The sequence below is a fragment of the Xylocopa sonorina genome, chromosome 13 (assembly GCF_050948175.1).
Source record: "Xylocopa sonorina isolate GNS202 chromosome 13, iyXylSono1_principal, whole genome shotgun sequence".
Classification (NCBI taxonomy): Eukaryota; Metazoa; Arthropoda; class Insecta; order Hymenoptera; family Apidae; genus Xylocopa; species Xylocopa sonorina.
The window spans coordinates 912,220-932,140 of NC_135205.1; the positions used below are offsets into that span (position 1 = coordinate 912,220).

The 19,921-nt window shown below is 36.2% G+C and overlaps 1 protein-coding gene and 1 long non-coding RNA gene across 2 annotated transcripts in view; both read left to right on the plus strand.

The window, feature by feature from the left end:
- The window catches only part of LOC143430118 (uncharacterized), a 304,969-nt gene that overhangs the window by 218,090 nt on the left and 66,958 nt on the right, over nucleotides 1-19,921 (plus strand). The gene's annotated exons all lie outside the window — the stretch shown is intronic.
- Nucleotides 1-19,921, plus strand: part of LOC143430111 (mitochondrial import inner membrane translocase subunit Tim21) — a 391,485-nt gene that overhangs the window by 50,730 nt on the left and 320,834 nt on the right. The gene's annotated exons all lie outside the window — the stretch shown is intronic.

Genomic DNA, 19,921 nt, shown 5'->3' on the forward strand with positions numbered 1-19,921 from the left:
TCTAATAATAAACATTCCATATTAGTATATATATTTATTCTTATCATATATTTTAGTTGATTGCTAATAGAATACCCCCTCTAAATAGTCCATTACAACTAAAATCCTATGTAATTTCGTACTATTTCATGATATTTTAAATAAATATTTCAAATCAGTACATATATATAACATTATATACATTTCAGTTAATCCTACATAAAATGTCCCTCTATGTACTACTTTACATCTAAAGTCCTATCTAATTTCATATCATTTCATGCCGCTTTAGATAAATATTTAAAATTGCTATAAATACTTGCAGATAACATTTGTATTTGTTAATTGTAAAAAGAATTTCCCCTCGATATGTTACATTGCATTTAAAATTGTACTTCATTATATATCATTACATGGTATTTTAAATAAATAATTCAAATTAGTGCACATATTTGCATTTATCATATATTTTAGTTAATTGTAAACAGAATATCCCCTCTGAGTACACCATATCGTCTAAACTCCTATCTAATTTTGTTTCATTTCATAATGTCCTAAGTAAATATTTCAAATTAGTATATATATTTACACATATCATAGATTTAATTTAAGTATATATATAATATTCCCTCTAAATTCTCCATTACACCCAAAATCCTAACTATTTTTATATCATTCCATACTGTTTTAATTAGTTATATCAAATTGGTACATATACTTACGCTTATCATATATTTTAATTAACTGCAAATAGAATATTCCCCTAAATACCAATTACATTTAAAATCTCATCTAATTTCATATCATTTCGTGATGTTCTAACCCTTTCACTACGAACACCGACTATAGTCGGCAACCGCGCGAAGTGCTGTGCGTACAGATGCCGATTATAGTCGATGTTCGCGATACCTGCTGTGTGTATGGGTTGCCGACTATAGTCGGTGCCGCGTGATCACCTACACTGATTCCGTTGGTAAAACAGAATCTACCGTATCGGTAGAATATCCTTTGAATTTAGTGGCTCGTACTGTACTAAAACCTGCTAAACACATATTCGGCATACGAAGTATTTGTAAGGCATAAAAGTATAATAAAATCAGGGAATAGAATAGATTATTGTCAACTTTTACAGTTGAGGTAAATTGTGAGGTTATAAATGTTTATCTAAAAATTTTAGTTTTAGGTTTGCGTAAAATTTGTTTTTTAATTTTTATTTGCACCCTCCTTAGAATTTCTGGACGGAGTTCAAAAAGAATTTAATTTTTGATTGGATTAACTGATTACGAAAATGATACCGAGCGTGAAAACGAAGATAATTTTGCTCAGCACAAAAAAAGAAAGTATATATGTAATACCTCAGACTCAGAAGTAGAGAACAATGAGCGAGGCAATAATGACGATTGCGATTCCTGGACGTCAAACACATTCATCCCCAAGTTACATCCATTTACCCCAGAAAATACAAGAATTATACCAAACATTAGCAGATCAGAAAAAGCAATTGACTACTTTGAACTCTTTGTTTTAGACGAGTTCGTGCAATTTATTTTAAATGAAACAAATGCCTACTGGAAAAAAATAACAATAATATGAAAGATGGTGAAGCGACAACGCTGTCCGAAATATACTGCTTTTTTGCTGTATCATCTCTAATGATACGCAACTAGAAGTTCTCCATAGGGGAATACTGGAGAGGAGACAAACTCCTGCGTAGTGACATTTTTACTGAGATTATACATAGAGATCGCTATTTTAAATTGTTATCGTTGCTACATTTTAGTCAAGATATCACATATACCAATGATAAATTATATGAAATAAGTAACGTGGTTGATATACTCCGAAAAAATTTCAGCCAATGATTCTATCCTTATAAAAAATTATGGATCGATGAGAATATACTTCTATATAAAGGACGGCTTTCATTCGAACAATACATTCCTTCGAAAAGAAGTAGATTTGGGATAAAATCATGTATTCTTTGTGATTGTCGAACTGGTTTTGTACAAGACCTTATTATTTACGCCGGATACTTGACTATAATCAACAGCCAAAATAAGAAAATTGGAAAATCGGGAGCGGTAGCAGAAGCCCTAAGGGCGCCCTATCTAGGAAAGGGACATATAGTTTACCTAGATAATTGGTATTCAAGTCCAGCCTTGTTGAATTTACTATATAATAATCATACAAATGCGTGCGGGATCGTAGCAAAAAAGCGACAAGGAATATCAAAGACTACTGGTACACTGAGAAAAGGAGGGGCATCTTCCCGGTTAGCCAAAAATTTATTAGTTGTGAAATGGTTGGATAAAAAAGAAGTATGTATGATATCCACTATGCATACTTCAGAGTGTGCAACAGTTGTTACGCATGGAGGAAACAAAATTATTCAAAAACGCCTATGCGTCATTAACTATAATAATTGTATGGGTTGTGTCGACAAAGCAGACATGGTGACAAGCACTATAAATTCGACACGGAAATCTCTAAAATGGTACCGTCAATATTTTTTCATTTGCTGGACATATGCGTATGGAATGGATATTGTCTTTACAAGGATAACACAAGAAAACTGATATCTATGGCTAAATTTCGCTTGAATTTAGTCCGAAAAATACTGAAAAATTATCGTATGAATATATCTTATCATCATCAAAGAGGCAACAACTATCCAGGCAACCAGCGATTGTCGCGCCAGTGACACCGGGTGGAACTCTAAGCACTGTGCTAGCACGGTGCTGCCTCTCAGTTCTCGTAACAGCACAGGGCTAGCACTGGAGCGACACTGCGTGTCACGGCACTATCAAAGCACGGCGATATAGCAGAAGGCCGACACGGAGTGCCAATGACACTATCAGCTCACCATAGTGACACGCGTGCCAGTGGCGTGGGCTAATATATACCAATGAAGAAGCTGTTTGCATAAAAATTATAAACGAATATTAAAAATGACTAAACTAAGCAATATATTTATTTCGATTCGAAAATAGATACACTGACACGAAAGAAAGATATAAAAACTTCTTTTTATTATTTTCTATAAACTATAACTTAATACAGCGATTTTTTCAGAAAAGTCGTTAATTGCTTTATCGTAAAAATACATACACTAATTTTATAAATATTTTTTTCAACTCATCGTTAAAAATTCATGTAACAAAGGTATATTTTATATTTAATAATCCTTGCAAACGATAAAACCATGTACCAAAGGAAAACAAATAATTACTTTCAATATTTTCACCTGAAAATTGTGATACGCTAGTAAAGTAAACGTAACTTAAGTGAACGTAATTAGTTCAACATTTTATAAGTAAATGTATCATTTATTACATTTCCTTAAACAATATGCTGCCATCGTATTTAATACTCTCTATTGGCATGAATTTTCCTGACGAATTGAAAAAATATATATGGCTCTCTCAGTAACTATAAATGTTGGCAAACAACTACCAAAACGTCTGTCAGTACTCGTATGCGGATATCTAAACTCTGACGTATTTAATTTGTACGGAATAACAGGTGGTTCCTCATTAACAAATGTGACGCCTACGCCAATGCAGAAAAAATTTTTGAATGGAACGATGACACGCGTGTCACGCTGGTGCTGGCGCAGTGTCATTCGCACGCGTGCTACGCTGGTGACTAGAACGTGCTGCCACTGCGTGCCGGCATTTTAGCTAACAAATACGGATACAGATGACTACGGATCTGCTGACACTCCTCAGAAGTGTCGCTACAGTGCCGGTATGGTGTCGCCACCATGTTATCTTGTGTTGTCTGGGTATCCATTACGGCTAACAAAGCACCATTTTCCTCCACTGTATAAACAACGAAGAAAAAAACGAAATAGAAGATGCATCGTCTGCACGGCAAACAAGAGACGCAAGTCTCGATATAAGTGTAAATACTGTAATGTTGGTTTCTGCGTAGAACCTTGCTTTAGAATGTACCATACTGAGTTGCATTACTAAGAATTAACGTATAATTTGATACCTCACTAACTCAACTATATTTCTATTCATAATAACAGCAAAAATTTTTTAATATGTAAATTTCTGAATACTCAAAATATACTCATTTTTATATTTTTCATATAATATGACGAAACAGTTGTTATATAACACTCAAAAAAGTATATACACAAAAGAATTCCAAAGTGCAATTGAAAGACGTAAGTCCGAACGTCGAAGCCTACAGATGCGCAATGTGCACGCTGCATGGCGCGGTGCCCCGTTCCGTGGCGCTACTCCTGCGGAACGGACTACCGTAGCGAAAGGAATAAAGAAATATTTGAGGTTAGTGTATATATTTAAACACATCATGAACTTTCTATAAATGTAAATAAAATGTCCTCTCCAAATACTACATTACATCTAATACCCTACCTACCTAATTATATATCGTTTCATGATATTTTGCATAAACATTTCAATTTGGTATATATATTTACATATATAATATATATCAGCTACTTGTGAATAGAATTTCCCCACTAAATACATTATATCACCCAAAATTCTATCTAATTTTGTAGCGATTACTATTGTTTTAAATTAATATTTGACGTTAGTACATATAATGAACCTTATCATATATTTTAATTAACTGAAAATAGAATATCCGTCCAAATACTCCATTACATCCAAAATCCTATTTAATTTTATACCATTTTATGACGTTTTAAATAAAGATTTCTAATCAGTATATATACCTAGACAACACAAGATAAGATGGTGGCGACACCATACCGGCACTGTAGCGACACTTCCGAGGAGTGTCAGCAGATTCGTAGTCATCTGTGTCCGTATTTGTTAGCTAAAATGCCGGCACGCAGTGGCAGCACGTTCTAGTCACCAGCGTAGCACGCGTGCCAATGACACTGCGCCAGCACCAGCGTGACACGCGTGTCATCGTTCCATTCAAAAATTTTTTCTGCATTGGCGTAGGCGTCACATTTGTTAATGAGGAACCACCTGTTATTCCGTACAAATTAAATACGTCAGAGTTTAGATATCCGCATACGAGTACTGACAGACGTTTTGGTAGTTGTTTGCCAACATTTATAGTTACTGAGAGAGCCATATATATTTTTTCAATTCGTCAGGAAAATTCATGCCAATAGAGAGTATTAAATACGATGGCAGCATATTGTTTAAGGAAATGTAATAAATGATACATTTACTTATAAAATGTTGAACTAATTAAGTTACGTTTACTTTACTAGCGTATCACAATTTTCAGGTGAAAATATTGAAAGTAATTATTTGTTTTCCTTTGGTACATGGTTTTATCGTTTGCAAGGATTATTAAATATAAAATATACCTTTGTTACATGAATTTTTAACGATGAGTTGAAAAAAATATTTATAAAATTAGTGTATGTATTTTTACGATAAAGCAATTAACGACTTTTCTGAAAAAATCGCTGTATTAAGTTATAGTTTATAGAAAATAATAAAAAGAAGTTTTTATATCTTTCTTTCGTGTCAATGTATCTATTTTCGAATCGAAATAAATAAATTGCTTAGTTTAGTCATTTTTAATATTCGTTTATAATTTTTATGCAAACAGCTTCTTCATTGGTATATATTAGCCCACGCCACTGGCACGCGTGTCACTATGGTGAGCTGATAGTGTCATTGGCACTCCGTGTCGGCCTTCTGCTATATCGCCGTGCTTTGATAGTGCCGTGACACGCAGTGTCGCTCCAGTGCTAGCCCTGTGCTGTTACGAGAACTGAGAAGCAGCACCGTACTAGCACAGTGCTTAGAGTTCCACCCGGTGCCATTGGCGCTACAATCGCTGGTTGTCTGGGTACTTACAATATTCATATATTATACCTAATTCTAAATACTACCGCCCCTATAAGTGCTCGATTAGCTTTAATCTTCTATGCAATGCATTATGCTTGTCTGTTTCTATCCCTCAAGAGAATGTGAATTACACAGTTCCGTGCAAACGGATGATGCTTCATAGTATATGCGTATCAAAGCAATGGAGTTCTAATGCTCCCTACATTGCGATGGCGCATCTGAATCCAACGTTTCAAAATAAGTAAACTGTAATCTACTAAGATAGCATTATGGTTATCTGCTTCTACACTTCCAATGAATGTGAATCCTACTCTTCCTTGAAAAGGTATAGCGTTTTTTGATGTCTACGTGAAGAAGCAATGGAGATCTTATACTGCATTCAACACGATGTCGTATCTCATTTCAGTGTTTCATGATAAGATGTAGTATTCAATGCAACACGTTATTTTCATCTGTTTCTAACATCAATAGAAGGTGAATTCTACAATTCCTTCCTAAGTGATATTGTTCCTAGATGTCTACGTATCGAAGTATTTGACTTCTAATGCTTCATGCATCGCGATATTGCATTTCATTTCACCAGTTGAAAGTTAGTAAGTAGGTTGTAATGCTCTATGTATCGCATTATGGTTACCAGCTTCTCCACTTTTGAAGAATTTGAATCGCACACTTCCTTGCAACGGGATAGATTTTTTTTCTAGATTTCTAAGTGTCGAAGTATTTAATTTTTTATGCTTCTTGCATCGCGATATCGCATTTCATTTCAGCAGTTCAATATAAGTAAGTAAGTTGTAATGCTCGTTTCATCGAATTATGCTTATCTGCGTCTACATTTTAAAGAATCTGAATTCAACAGTTCCATGCAACGGGATTGCGCTTCATTGTGTCTGCGTGTCAAAACAATGGAGCTGTAATGCTATCTGCATTGCGATGGTGCACCACATTATAACGTTTAATCTTCTATGCATGACATTATGCGTATCTGCTTCTACATTTCTACAGAATGTAAATTCTACAATTTGCAGCGGGATAGTACGTCATATTATTTTCACGTGAAAGGAATGGAGTTTTAAAACTCCATGCAATGCGATGGCGCATCTCATTTCAACGTCACAAAGTAAGTAAACAATACTCAACTATGAATTGCATTATGCTTATGTGCTTCAACATTTCTGAAGAGTCTGAACTCTAGAAATCCATGCAACTGAATGGCGCTTCACACTGTTAGCGTGCTAAAATAGTGGAGTTTTAATGCTCCATGCATGGCAATGTTTGATTTCATTCCAACGTATCAAAGCAAGTAAGCTGTAATCTCCTATGCATAGCGTTATGCTTATCTGCTTCTACGCTTCTAAAGAATGTGAATTCTATTGTTCCTTGCAATGGGTTGGCGCTACATAGAGTCTTTGTGTCAAATCTGTAGAGTTCTATTGCTCCATGCCATGCCATTGCGCGTCTCATTGCGGCATTTTAAAGTAAGTTAGCTGTAATCTTCTAAGCACAGTATTACGCTTATCTGCTTAACACAGTAGCACGCTTATCTGCTTCTACTCTTTCATAGAATGTGAATTCTACAGTCCCATGCAACGGGATAGGGTTTTGCACTGTCTACGTATCAACGCAAAAGATTTCTATTGCTGCATGCAATGCGATTGAACATCTCATTTCAACAATTCACAATAAATAAGCTGTAATCCTCTATGCACAGCGTTATGCTTGTCTGCTTCAACTCTTCAGAAGATTGTGAATTCTACAGTTCCATGCATCAGAATGGCGCTTCGTAGTATCTACCTCTCGGATCAATAACGTTCTCTCTCCCGTTTCACGGAACTGTATAATTCACATTCCTTTGAATTGTAGCAGCAGATAAGCATAATGCGATACATAGAACGTTACTGCTTACTTACTTTGTAACGTCGAAAGCCATCGCATTGCATAGAGCAACAGAACCCTACTGCGTTGCATCGAAGACACTGCAAGACGTCATCTGGTTGCAGGGTACTGTGGATTCACATTCTTCTGAAGCGTAGAAGCAAATGAGGATACTACGATGCATAGAGCTTACTTACTTTGAAGCTCTGAAATGATATGCGCCCTCGCGATGCACAAAGTATTAGAGATCTATTGGTTTGAGAAACAGATACTATGAATTACCATCCCGATGCAAGCAACTGTAAGATTCACATTCCTTTAAAACGTAGTAGCAGATAGGCATATTGCTATGCATAGAAGATTGCAGCCTACTTATTTCGAAACTTTGAAATTAGATGCGCCATCACATTCCACGTTGCATTAGAATTCTATTGCTTCAAAATGCAGACATTACGAAGCACCATCTCGTTGCTTGAAACTGTAGAATTCACATTCGTTTGGAGTGTAGTAGCAAATAAACATAGTACAATGCATAGAATGTTACTGCTTATTTGCTTTGTAACGTTGAAATAAGATGCGCCATCGCATTGCGTGGAGCATAGGAACTCTATTGCTCTGAAACTTAGACACTATGAAGGGCCATTCCGTTGCAGGGAACTGTAGCATCCACAGAATTCTGAAGTGTAAAAGCAGGTAAGCATAATGCGATGCATAGAACATTGCATACTTACTTTGAAGCGTGAAACTGAGAAGCACCATTTTGTTGCACAGAATATTTTTTATTACTTACGACGAATTATAGTACTGGGATGTTCCATTTTGTTGCGAAGCATCTTCGAAGCTACTCACATTGACATGTAGACACTCAGAAGCGACATCCCTTTTCGTGGAACTTTAGGAATTACATTGAAACGCAGAACTGTGAAGCTGCATCGCGCTGCATGGAGATTTAGAAAGTGCTTACTATGAAACGTAGAAATGAGAAGCGAAATCATGTTGCATAGAACTTTGCATCTAACGTACTCTGCATCTTATAAACTGATAAGGACCATCACTTTACACAGATATATAGAACACACATAGTTTCAAACGTTCAATTGAGAATTTGAGAACTTCCTTTGAAACGTTGATAGTGAGGAGCTACATCAATCATAGAACTTCAGAACTTACTTGCTATGAAACATAGGACAGATAACAGCCATCGCGTTGCTTAGAACTTTAGAACTTGCTTACTTCAACAAAGATTTCTATCGGCGTTTCTGTTCTCTGTAACTTACAAAGAGTCTTAAGAAAGTAACACAATGTAAAGAAGTTTGGAAACAAAGAAAGCAGGCCTTAATTTTAGATAAAGGAACCTTGGATCTGTTGTGTATCGTTGTGGTTACCGGCGTGCTGTGTTAAGGGATATGCTATTCAGTTTTTATTTTCTAAACGAGAGCAATTCAAATAAATCTGGAGTCGACACATTGGAAGAAAAATTCTTCCAGTGAAAAATGCTGTATGCAGTGCAGTAGCAGCTTCACATCCCCTTGATATTCTACAGAAAATCTTATGCCATTTTACTCGATTTATTAGAATCGAAACTATGAAACCTATTATGTGGTATTTCTGCAACTGCTACCATACACACACGCACACGCACATACGAAAGACATCAAGATTGAAGATACTGTGTATGTATTGGAGGATGCGCACAAAAAGAAAGGACTATTACATGGATACATTGTAGAATTCCATTTGTAATTGATATTTAGATTATAAATATTTATACGCTTTTATCAGAAATTTAAATACGTCAAGATTGCAGCACGCAGGTGTGTAAATATCACTTTGCGATCTCATTTCATTTTGGCATTTATACTTATATATAAGCATCCATCGAGGCATAAAGCTTGATAATCTTTCAACTATAAAATAATTATGAAACATTAAACTCTTTGTTGGTGTTGTTCTATTTCATCATTTTCGGAACTTGTGAAGCAGCTAGAACTATAATAACAAAATACTTTATATCTTTGCTCATTGTTTCCAAAGAAAATATTAAATATGAATAACTATGTTCATTTTATTATAAATGTATGAGTAAAGTTCAATCTACATAAATAAATATTTTCAAACGTAATTTATTTAATTTTTATCATTTAGTTTTTTTAATATTTTAAATATTTTATATTATCACATTAAACTTTCACAAAAAGTAACAATTTTTCCTTAATTAGTTAATATGTCGGTTCTTTTTAAGAAGACGGTATTTAATTTTTCAAAGTAAGTTTCGACTTTAAACTGACCATTAATTTCTCTAATTTCATTGCTTATCGTAGATCTTTCCCATTACGGTTTTGTCGATGCAAACTTTAATGCTCTGAAAGATATACAATATTATGCCATTAGTAAAATTATTTTGCACTTTTCATTAATTTGAACGTAAAAAATATATCTTTTTTATGAGAAAGCATATCGAGAGAATGTTGAGAATCCACTGTTAATGTTGTACCTAGTGGTTGACTAGATTCTCCTCTCCTTGCCGCACCTTTTTACCATTTTTAAGATCCAAAAACTGCGTACCAGCTTTGTCACCTTTAAAATTTACGAAATTTACATATTGTAAATTTTTGCAAAAGTGATGTTAATTAACTCTTGAATTATGGTTACTTGGGCAATTAATCAGACTGGTCAATGATGTGCTGTAATGTACGAGGACTAATAAATTTTTTTTAACATAATGAACAATATAGTATTTGAGCTTACAGTTTTGTTAACAAACTCGCTGTTTAAATTAGTTTGGATGACAATTACTATTTGCATGATCTTTTCCTTTGATTTATCTGTATAATTTGTTCGATCTTTACAATTGTCATATATAATCATCCAAATCTATATGTTCCAAATTCTTCTCTAGGAAGGAATCAGGCAACAATTTATCTTATCAATAATATTTATATTCTGTAAAATAAATTGATTTGTTTACTAGAATATAAATTATACATTCATGTATTAATTGTCAACCTTTAGTTAATTATTCACACCAGGATTACACGCATAATGGGTAAATTCAGACATTCCTTCAGTTTTCTAATATTGCTTCATCGATTAAAGACTGATTAGTAACAGATTTACTGTCCTCGCAAAATAAAAGCGTATATTCCATCACCCATTATTTCCAGCTGCGCACTATAATTTTGTGATTCTGAACCAACTAACATCTTTATCGCAGCCATATGTATACCTGAAACAACGAGTGTGTAAGGCAATCTTAAATTAAGAGAACTATTTTCCTTAATAATGAAATTAAAAATATATATATATATATATATTACTGCAGTCTTTGAAAAGACTGCATTCACAGCAATACCATCATTTTCAAATTCATCGGCTCTTCCAAGAGCAGACATTAACATTCCAAACATGAATATTATATAAGCCACACAAATTCGAAACTATATTCGTTTAATTTTTATATTTAGTGGTGGGCTGATATTTACTGTATGAGGATATGTGCCTTCCATTAAATATTGTAAGCATACCTTGGACCTGAAAATAAGTATAGTGTCATATTAGTGAATTTTATTTCTACAACTAAAACAGAACTTTCATACTTACACTAGAAATGTTCCTCTAGAATTGATGTTATTGATAAGATCATAATTTTTCATACCTATGGATTCTATGTCTGGTTAAAGTAATAGCGCTAGCATTATAGCGGTGGAGTCATCTGTGTGAAAAGTGCTCAAACTGTTCACAATTTTGTTTCAGCAGTAATTGAAAAGATGGCAATAAGAGTCTATACATGCCTACGGACCGGTGGAGATCCGACAAAGACGAAGACGCCAATAAACGTAGGCGTCTACGAGCGTCAGGTGTTCCAGAGGTGGAAGTCCCGCCAGGGTGGTGACTGCCTCAAAGGGCACCGTACGGTACCCCCTATTGACGCGTAATTCCGCGCGTCTTGACTCATTTCGGAGAAGCATGAAGCTTTTCCGACTTGCCATCAGTACGTCGGCCCATAGAGAAGCACCGTATAGTGCCATGCTTTTTATAACGTCACAATAGAGGCGGCGCACCCGCTCGTCCGGACCGCCAAGGTTGGGCATAATGCGACTCAAATGAATCGCGAGTTTGCCCCACCTGACGGCCAGACGATCGAAATGCGGGACGAAGCTCCAGGAGTTGTCTAGGTAAACACCTAGATATTTGATGTCCTTCGCTACCGGGACGTCAGACGAACCGATCCTCGACAGACACGGAGCCGAGGCGCCCCTCCTACGATGGCGGAAACATACGATTTCCGTCTTCTGAGGGGACAACTCCAATCCCATGCCCCGAATTCGCGAGGCGATGGCTGCAACGGCGACCTCCGTTCGACGGATGGTTCAGCCACAGTATTCAGTAGCGAAGCTTTCTGTCGGCACCTTTGATGTCGGTGTACCATAAAATTGAGTGCGCATGCGCGTCAGAAGAATCCAAATCGCAGTGCCATCTGGATTTCAATCTCACTTGGATGTTTTTACTCCCTATCTGCCCAACTTATTTTTATGTTTAGCTAATCAAAATTTAATAAAAATAATAAATGTATTATTTCTAATACACTGCAAAATAAGGAAAGAAAGCAAAAATCGAAAAAATATTTTATATATATATATATATAAATATATATATATATATATATATATATATATATAAAATATATTTTATATATATATATATATATATATATATATATATATATATATATATAAAATATTTTTTCGATTTTTGCTTTCTTTCCTTATTTTGCAGTGTATTAGAAATAATACATTTATTATTTTTATTAAATTTTGATTAGCTATATATATATATATATATATATATATATATATATATATATATATATATATATATATATATATACTTAATACCTATGTATACAAATATATCGGTAACAAACATATAATATCTTAAAAGTAAAGGTTTCATTAATAGAAAAAACGAAGATATCATATTTTTAATAAAAATATACTTTTTATTAAAGTAGGGAAGTAGTATATATATTGCAGCCTATTTTTCATTTCTTCCAACTTCTTTCTTGTTTCATATTTTAGCTACTCGATCCAGTTCAATACAAACCAAAAAAGGAGACAAAAAACAAAAAATAAAATTGCATATACTTTCATTGAACAATCTATTGATCGATTTATATCTCAGCTACTCGATCCACCTCGATACAAATCAAAGAAAAGAAAGTCAATAAGAAGTGTGAAAAAACATTTTTGTACAATATATAATAATATTAAGTTCCGTTTTAACTTCCTTTCGACGTTTGTTGATGTAGAAGCATAAAAAAAAAGATAAATAAATTATAAATATAATACAATTATCAGAAAATTAAATATCCTGTATAAACGCATAAATAAATTATAAATATAATACAATTATCAAAAAATTAAATATCTTGTATAAACGCATAAATAAATTATAAATATTATACAATTATTAAAATATTAAATATCTTGCATAGACGCACACCCATGCATTTGAAACATATATTAAACAAACAAAATATGTTATAAAAACAATACTGCATAGATATAAAAGAAGAGAATAAAAAGAAAATTTATAAATGTAATATAGTTAATAATTTTCTACTTCTTTTGTCATTATTTTTATGCGCTTTATTATGTTCCGCTAACGTATAATATATACGCATGAGGAAATACAATTTTATTAAAAATGTAAGTGGAAAATTTGGGCATGGTTGTTCAAAGTTTATTTTTGTAGCCAAATTAAATAAATAACCACGAATATTTTTGTTGAAACACTTTTTCTCAAAATTTTTAACAAATATTTCTTATAAATTTTTGATATAATCACAAAAATTATTATTCGCCATACTCAAATTTCCAAATATATTGCCTTTTTGATTTTCATCAGCTATGAAGGAGCAATATATTGTAGTTTCATCTAACACAGCCTTGTTTTTATTTAGAAATTCTGTACATGTCATGCAATAATGCATTCCTAAACACTTTTTTTTCAAATAACCGCACACGTACTTGAAAGCATTTGCTTCGGGCAGATCCATTGTGCGATAATCATGCGTCGGAATGTTTAAAATTGGACGCGTCGGTGATGCCATACATTCTGTGGACTCTATAGAATTTAAAGTATCAACGACATTCAATATCTCATTAAAATCGTTTGTACAATTTTGCGCTTCTGAATGTTCGAGAAACTTCATGCTAAACAGTTCCTTAAACGCGCACATAAATTGTACCGGTGTTGGGTTGATACAAATACCACCTTGTTGACGAATATATCCAAAAAAATTCTCGACGCAATCGTGATTTAATCTGCATGTTTGTAGATATGGGAAATCATAATTTTTTAATACTTTCCAAAGATAAATAACACTATTAATGGTAATCTGCCAGCAGTTAAAGCATTTCACTTGTACGTGTTTATCATTGCTACCAATTACTCTTATATTATTTAAAAATAGCAATGATTTGCGCAAAAAATCTGTCTGCTCCTTACTTCCAACAAAGACTTTACCATGTTCCTTAGAATTAGTCCTGGTCAACGAATTTAAATATCAAATAGTTTACCAAATTGGTCGATTAATTCTACCGTTCCGCCGACCTCGTTTGGAAGTAAGTTGGCAGACAGTAGTGTATACATTCCTGCAGCCACATGGTTGCTAAATATTTGTACAGCGTATTTCACTTTCATTTTTAAAAAACTATTCGGCTCCATATGCGCTTTTGATAATTTTGGAGCCGATTTGATCCATTGTTTGCTATCGCGGGGTTATAAAATTGGATAATATGCGACCACGAAGCAATTTTATCATTAATTTGAATATTATGTTTTAATAAATTGTTTCATGTCGCCTTCATTAAGTGTGGCATATCAAACATATAAGCTACATTCTGTTCATTAATTGAGAAAGTAGAATTTTCAACGGATATGCCCAAATCACGGGACAACTGCACAAAATTAGACCCCATGTCTGTAATTAGTGCATGCACCATAAAACCATAACTATTTAATTTAGTTATAGTATTAAATATTATATTTTTTAATACATAACTAGGACATGCAAATTCTATAAAACAAAAGAAAATTGGCAATTTCCAATTACCTGCAATACTACGTGCCATTATAACTAAGGACTCTTTGCAGTTTTGGATGTCTGATTTCCACCATAATTTTCAAATCCAACTACTTCATCATGTGCTACACTATAAAATAAATGAGCCTTCAAACTCATTTCCATAGCACATAATAAGCAGTGACGCTCTATGGCTGGTAATGTCTTCACTTTTAATTCTAGAGCGCGGAATAGTTTTTCATTCATTCCTAGAACCAGATTCCATTTTTGTGTAAATAACTGCAAAGTACGTATTGAAGGTAATGCCATCGATTTTTGTAATTCCTTGTAAGTTCGTGGACTTGAAAAAAATAATGACAAGGGAAATTTTTTAGACCGTGAATCATATCTTCTGCCATATTTACTTCTACATTGTGCATCTATTTGTACTGTTAATAATCCATTAAAATCTTCTGGTAATAACTTACGACCCAATTCCCTAAAATTGTTATATTCGTCTTGTCTACTTGGGCTGACTGATTTTCTCTCCCTTTCCTTCGCATGTAATCGCCGAATTTGTGCACGCAATGCATTATTTTGAGTTTTTAATCTTTTAACTTGTTCACGTAATTTTTTTCTTCTGAAACTATCATCTAATGATCTCTTTGTATGAGTTGTTACCAGGCTTGTTCCACGCTCCTCAGCAGATATGCCTCTGTAATATTCAAATCTGTTAGATTCATTAGAAAGGATTTTTAAATATATGATACAAAATTATATAATTATAAATTAGCTGACACAAAATAAACAACAAAATAATATGAAATAAAATAAAATAAAATACAGTAAAAGTATAAACTTACGGTTTCATTACTTCTATCTCAAAATTACTGGCAGCAGAATGGCAGGTTGGCAGAATTATTTTAGAGGTTTTTGTATTCCTGAAAACAATTTAGGTATAATTTATAAATTTACTAATTAAAAATACAAAAATTCATTATTCTATTAATATATATTACTTATTCTCTTCTTCAACTTTTATAGCCCCTTCTACATATGTATTACTATAACAAAAAAATGTGTATAGAAAATTACAAAACAATATAAAATATAATTTTAATTATTCTATTAATATATATTGCTTATTCTCTCCTTCAATGCTTATAACTCCTTCTGCATATATAATACTACAACAACAACAAAATATGTATTATAGAAAATTACAAAACAATATAAAATATAATTTTAATTATTCTATTAATATATATTACCTATTCTCTTCTTCAACTTTCATAGCCTCTTCTGCATATGTATTACTACAACAAAAGAGATATATATTATAGAACTATAAAATTGTATATAAAATTATAACAAAAAGATATGAAATACAATTTCACTCACATACCTACATAGTTCTTCTTTTTCTGTAGCTACATTTTGTTCTGTAATTTCATTTGCATTATCTCTGAAAAGAATATATTTATTAAATTAAATTGTGTCAAAAAAATTGAATCATTCAATTAAATTATGTCAAACTAATAATCATTATTAAACTTACTGTTGTTTAGTATTGCGTCCCAATAATAGTGTTGGAACAGCATCTGGATGAAGGCTAGCTCTAACTTTATTAATTCTGAATCATTTTTCCTCAAAATGTAAATGGCACAGACGAATATTGTTAGATGAATATTGTGGACTTTTAGATAGTAAATCATATCTTTTACATGCATCTACCCATTTCAACCATCTATAATATAAAATTGTATTAGTTTTATCAATAATACATTAATTTATATATTACATATATTTATATTATACTACTCAAAAGAAGCATGGCATCAAAAAATCATAAGGCATTGTGACGTGATGACGTCACAAGGCTCGCTCACCCCCCCCCCCCCCCCCCCTCCCTGATTCGGTTAGACTAGCTCGCTGATCACCACCTATGCGAGAAGCGCGGCACGGACCATCGCGATAGCTGTATTTGCGAGGAGCGTGAAGTACGCGATGGTAGAACCTTTCCCCCTCCCCCGCCCTTCTTTTCTCTCTCTCTATTTTTCGGATTAGACTGGCGAGCTGATGGAAGAAGCGACCCAGAAGACGTCCCTTCAGCGGATAAGAAGACCGCGGGTTCACGGAAGGGCTGTGCGCCGAGGTAGCGGGACGGGCTCGACGGTGGAGGAGTCGGAAAGTGAGCAAGAAGAGACCCTGAAACCCAAGGGATACGATCCAAGGCCCTGCAAAGATATAACCGCTGCCATTGTCCATGGAAACGAATAGGATGGTTTTTGGGTGTGAGAAGAACCTCCACCTCTCCCCTGAGCCCATTGAGTGGAAAATTCAAGATGTACAGCGGACCTGCAGGTGAGCCGTGGAAAGCGCGGCGCGCGACACGCGCCGCCATTCAAATAATCAGGAGGACCCCCTCTAGAGACACCAGAGGCGGCGATCAGGGAAGATCTCCGAAATCCACCGATCGATGCCCCGAACAATACCGAAGCGTATAGCCCTACCCCACCAAGGAGCCCTAAGGAGGATCTAGGAAATCCGAAGACCCCCTGCAAATACACTAAGCGAGCGATTTAGCCAGCGTGAAGACGAACACTAAGCGAGCGAGTTAGCCAGCGTGAAGACGAACACTAAGCGAGCGACCTAGCAAGCGTTAAGACGATTTTACGGAGCGATTTGGAAGAGAGAGAGAGAAAGAGAGAGAAAGACAGAGCGAGATCCAGAATTTTTGGAAACGAGAGCGTGAGTCCTTATACGCTAAAGCGTCCCTTTTTTCCTGCCGCATTTCTGATATTACGTATTGTATTTTGTATCGTATAACGAGTGGTGATCCCCGCGGCGTGCCGTATAACTTTAGTAATCCCGCGTCGAGGCAATATAGAAAGAAGCCGTGAGTTCAGTATCCCACGACCTTAATTTGCGTATTCGGCTAGAAGTAGTCGAGCGAAGGAGTATTTCGAAATTTCGAGGGTTATTTTGCACCGGGTTTCCCCGGGTTTCGTGGTCCATTAGTTTTTGCTACTTCTTGAGTAGCTGGCGCCTAAAAAGTCCCAGCCTCGCAGCTTCGAAATACTCGCTGGTTAGGAAATTTATTTGTTCTGTTGCTTGGCATTGGCCAATTCGCGGACGGTCGCATCACGCTGATATTCTGTACACCGACATTACCCACTTCTTGCGGATTATAACGAGTAACCGTCACAGCATATTATAAGACATGTTATATCTGTCTTGTTCCTTTGGAAATTTAAAATAATGTCGCTTCACGTTGAATTGTTTTAAGAATCCCAGTATTACACAATTTCACTTCTTTCTTATGTCCATTTCTTAATTATTAAATTAATGCCGCAACATCTGAAACAAAGCTATGATCCAAAGTGCTTCCAAAGAGAATATATAATTTACAATATTTATATAAATTAACACTTCTCTTAAATTATTTATCAAAATACTTTTAGAAATTAACAATTATTTTGAATTGATTCTTTTTCGCTTTCTTTCCTTTTTCTCTCAAAATCTTCGAAATGGCTTGAACATGGCTTCAACGCTTTCAAGCAGCTTTCAACAGACATTGAATTCCCTCCAAATTCAGCTTCAGATTTGGTTAGATATTCAATCGTCTTTCTGTTTGCTAAGAAAGCGAGAGAAAGAAAAACTAAAGAGCAAGTGAGGCAGAAGTTCAGATGGCACTGCGATTCGGAGCCTATTGACGCGCATGCGCATTAAATTTTCTAACACATAAAATCGTGCAACCTTCGCTACTGTATACTGAGGTTCAGCCAAGATACTGACGGTGGCTAGCACCATGGTGTCATCGGTGGATCACGTTAAGTGCACGCCAAACGGCAGTTAAGTCCGCAGAGCCGCGTCGTACCCCAGATCTCAGAGTAGGGGGTCAAAACGGACCCCTGGGGTACTCCACTGTTTATTTCATGCCTTACAGGGCAATCGCGGCCATCGTAAACGATGGCCCTGTCCTGAGGTAATCTCCGACCACCATCCGCAGGTAAAGATGCACCTCGTAACTTTCGAGTGCCCTACGAATAGTCGTCCACGAGAGGGAGTTGAAGGCATTCTGGATGTCCAATGAAACTCCTCCCCTGGTCGTAGCCAAGTTCGAGAGGGACTTGACGCGTGTGATCGCGTCGATAGTCGATCGTCCCTCCCGGAAGCCAAACTGGCACTCAGCCAGGTCGGGACCACCACGGCCTCAGGGGCCACGACTGGGCATTTGTCGGTTCGTGGTATCGGGTCTGACGCACCCGAGGCACCGAATCCGTCCGGGCCACGTCTGGCCCGAGGCGTCGGTGACGCCCGTGCGGGGAGGACCACTTCGGTGGTCGTGCCCCACGTCTTTGCGCGGGTGTCGTTCGGGGGGTGTGGTCGGTGCGATTGGGGAATCGTACCGACCATTGCACGCGTCCCCCTGGACGAGAGCGGTGGCTGCGTGACCCAGCCATCGCTCATTCTTCGGACGGGGGAGTGCGTCTCGTCGACCACACTTCCCTCCGGGAAGGAGGTCCTCCAAGTCATCATGGAGGACACCGGCGGGGAGGGGGAGCGGGGCGTGTTCGTCCAGAGTTCCCGGTCCCCTCCCAGCAGCGCTGAGGAGGGTCACCGTGGGGTTTAAAACAAAAAAAGTTGGGTCCATCGCGAGACAGGTGCCGGACGAGGCGACGCTAAACGATACGCTCAAAAAGTCAACAAAGTCTGTCAACCTCGTCCAGCAACACGATAAACCTGTAGGGGGCGGGCGACTCCGTAGGTCTATTGTCCTTTCTGAAGAGAACCATCGGTCCAGTTTTCCACCGTAGTGGAATTGTCCCCGTCTGTGCAAGCTGTTCATAACACGCTGGATGCCTGTGACCATGTAACATGGCCGATGGAGTGAGCGGGCGCTGACACCTCCCCATATGAGAATATTATGTCGACGGCCCGCTCCAGGAGTGGAGGATCCATCGTCTCCGTGAGTGGAGGCGTCCTTGGACGTAAAGGAGTCCGTCCCAGGCCTGAGCGTTGGCACTCCCAATGGCTAGCTGCAGTTACTTTGTAAGCGCACGATAGTCAGCGTACAGCTGTGCCGTTCCCGCCGCGTTGTTATTACGTCGACGCCTCGCCCTGATGTACTGGCGGCGAGCGGCACCATAATCAGTGCGGAGCCTCTGTATGTTGTCGCTCCACC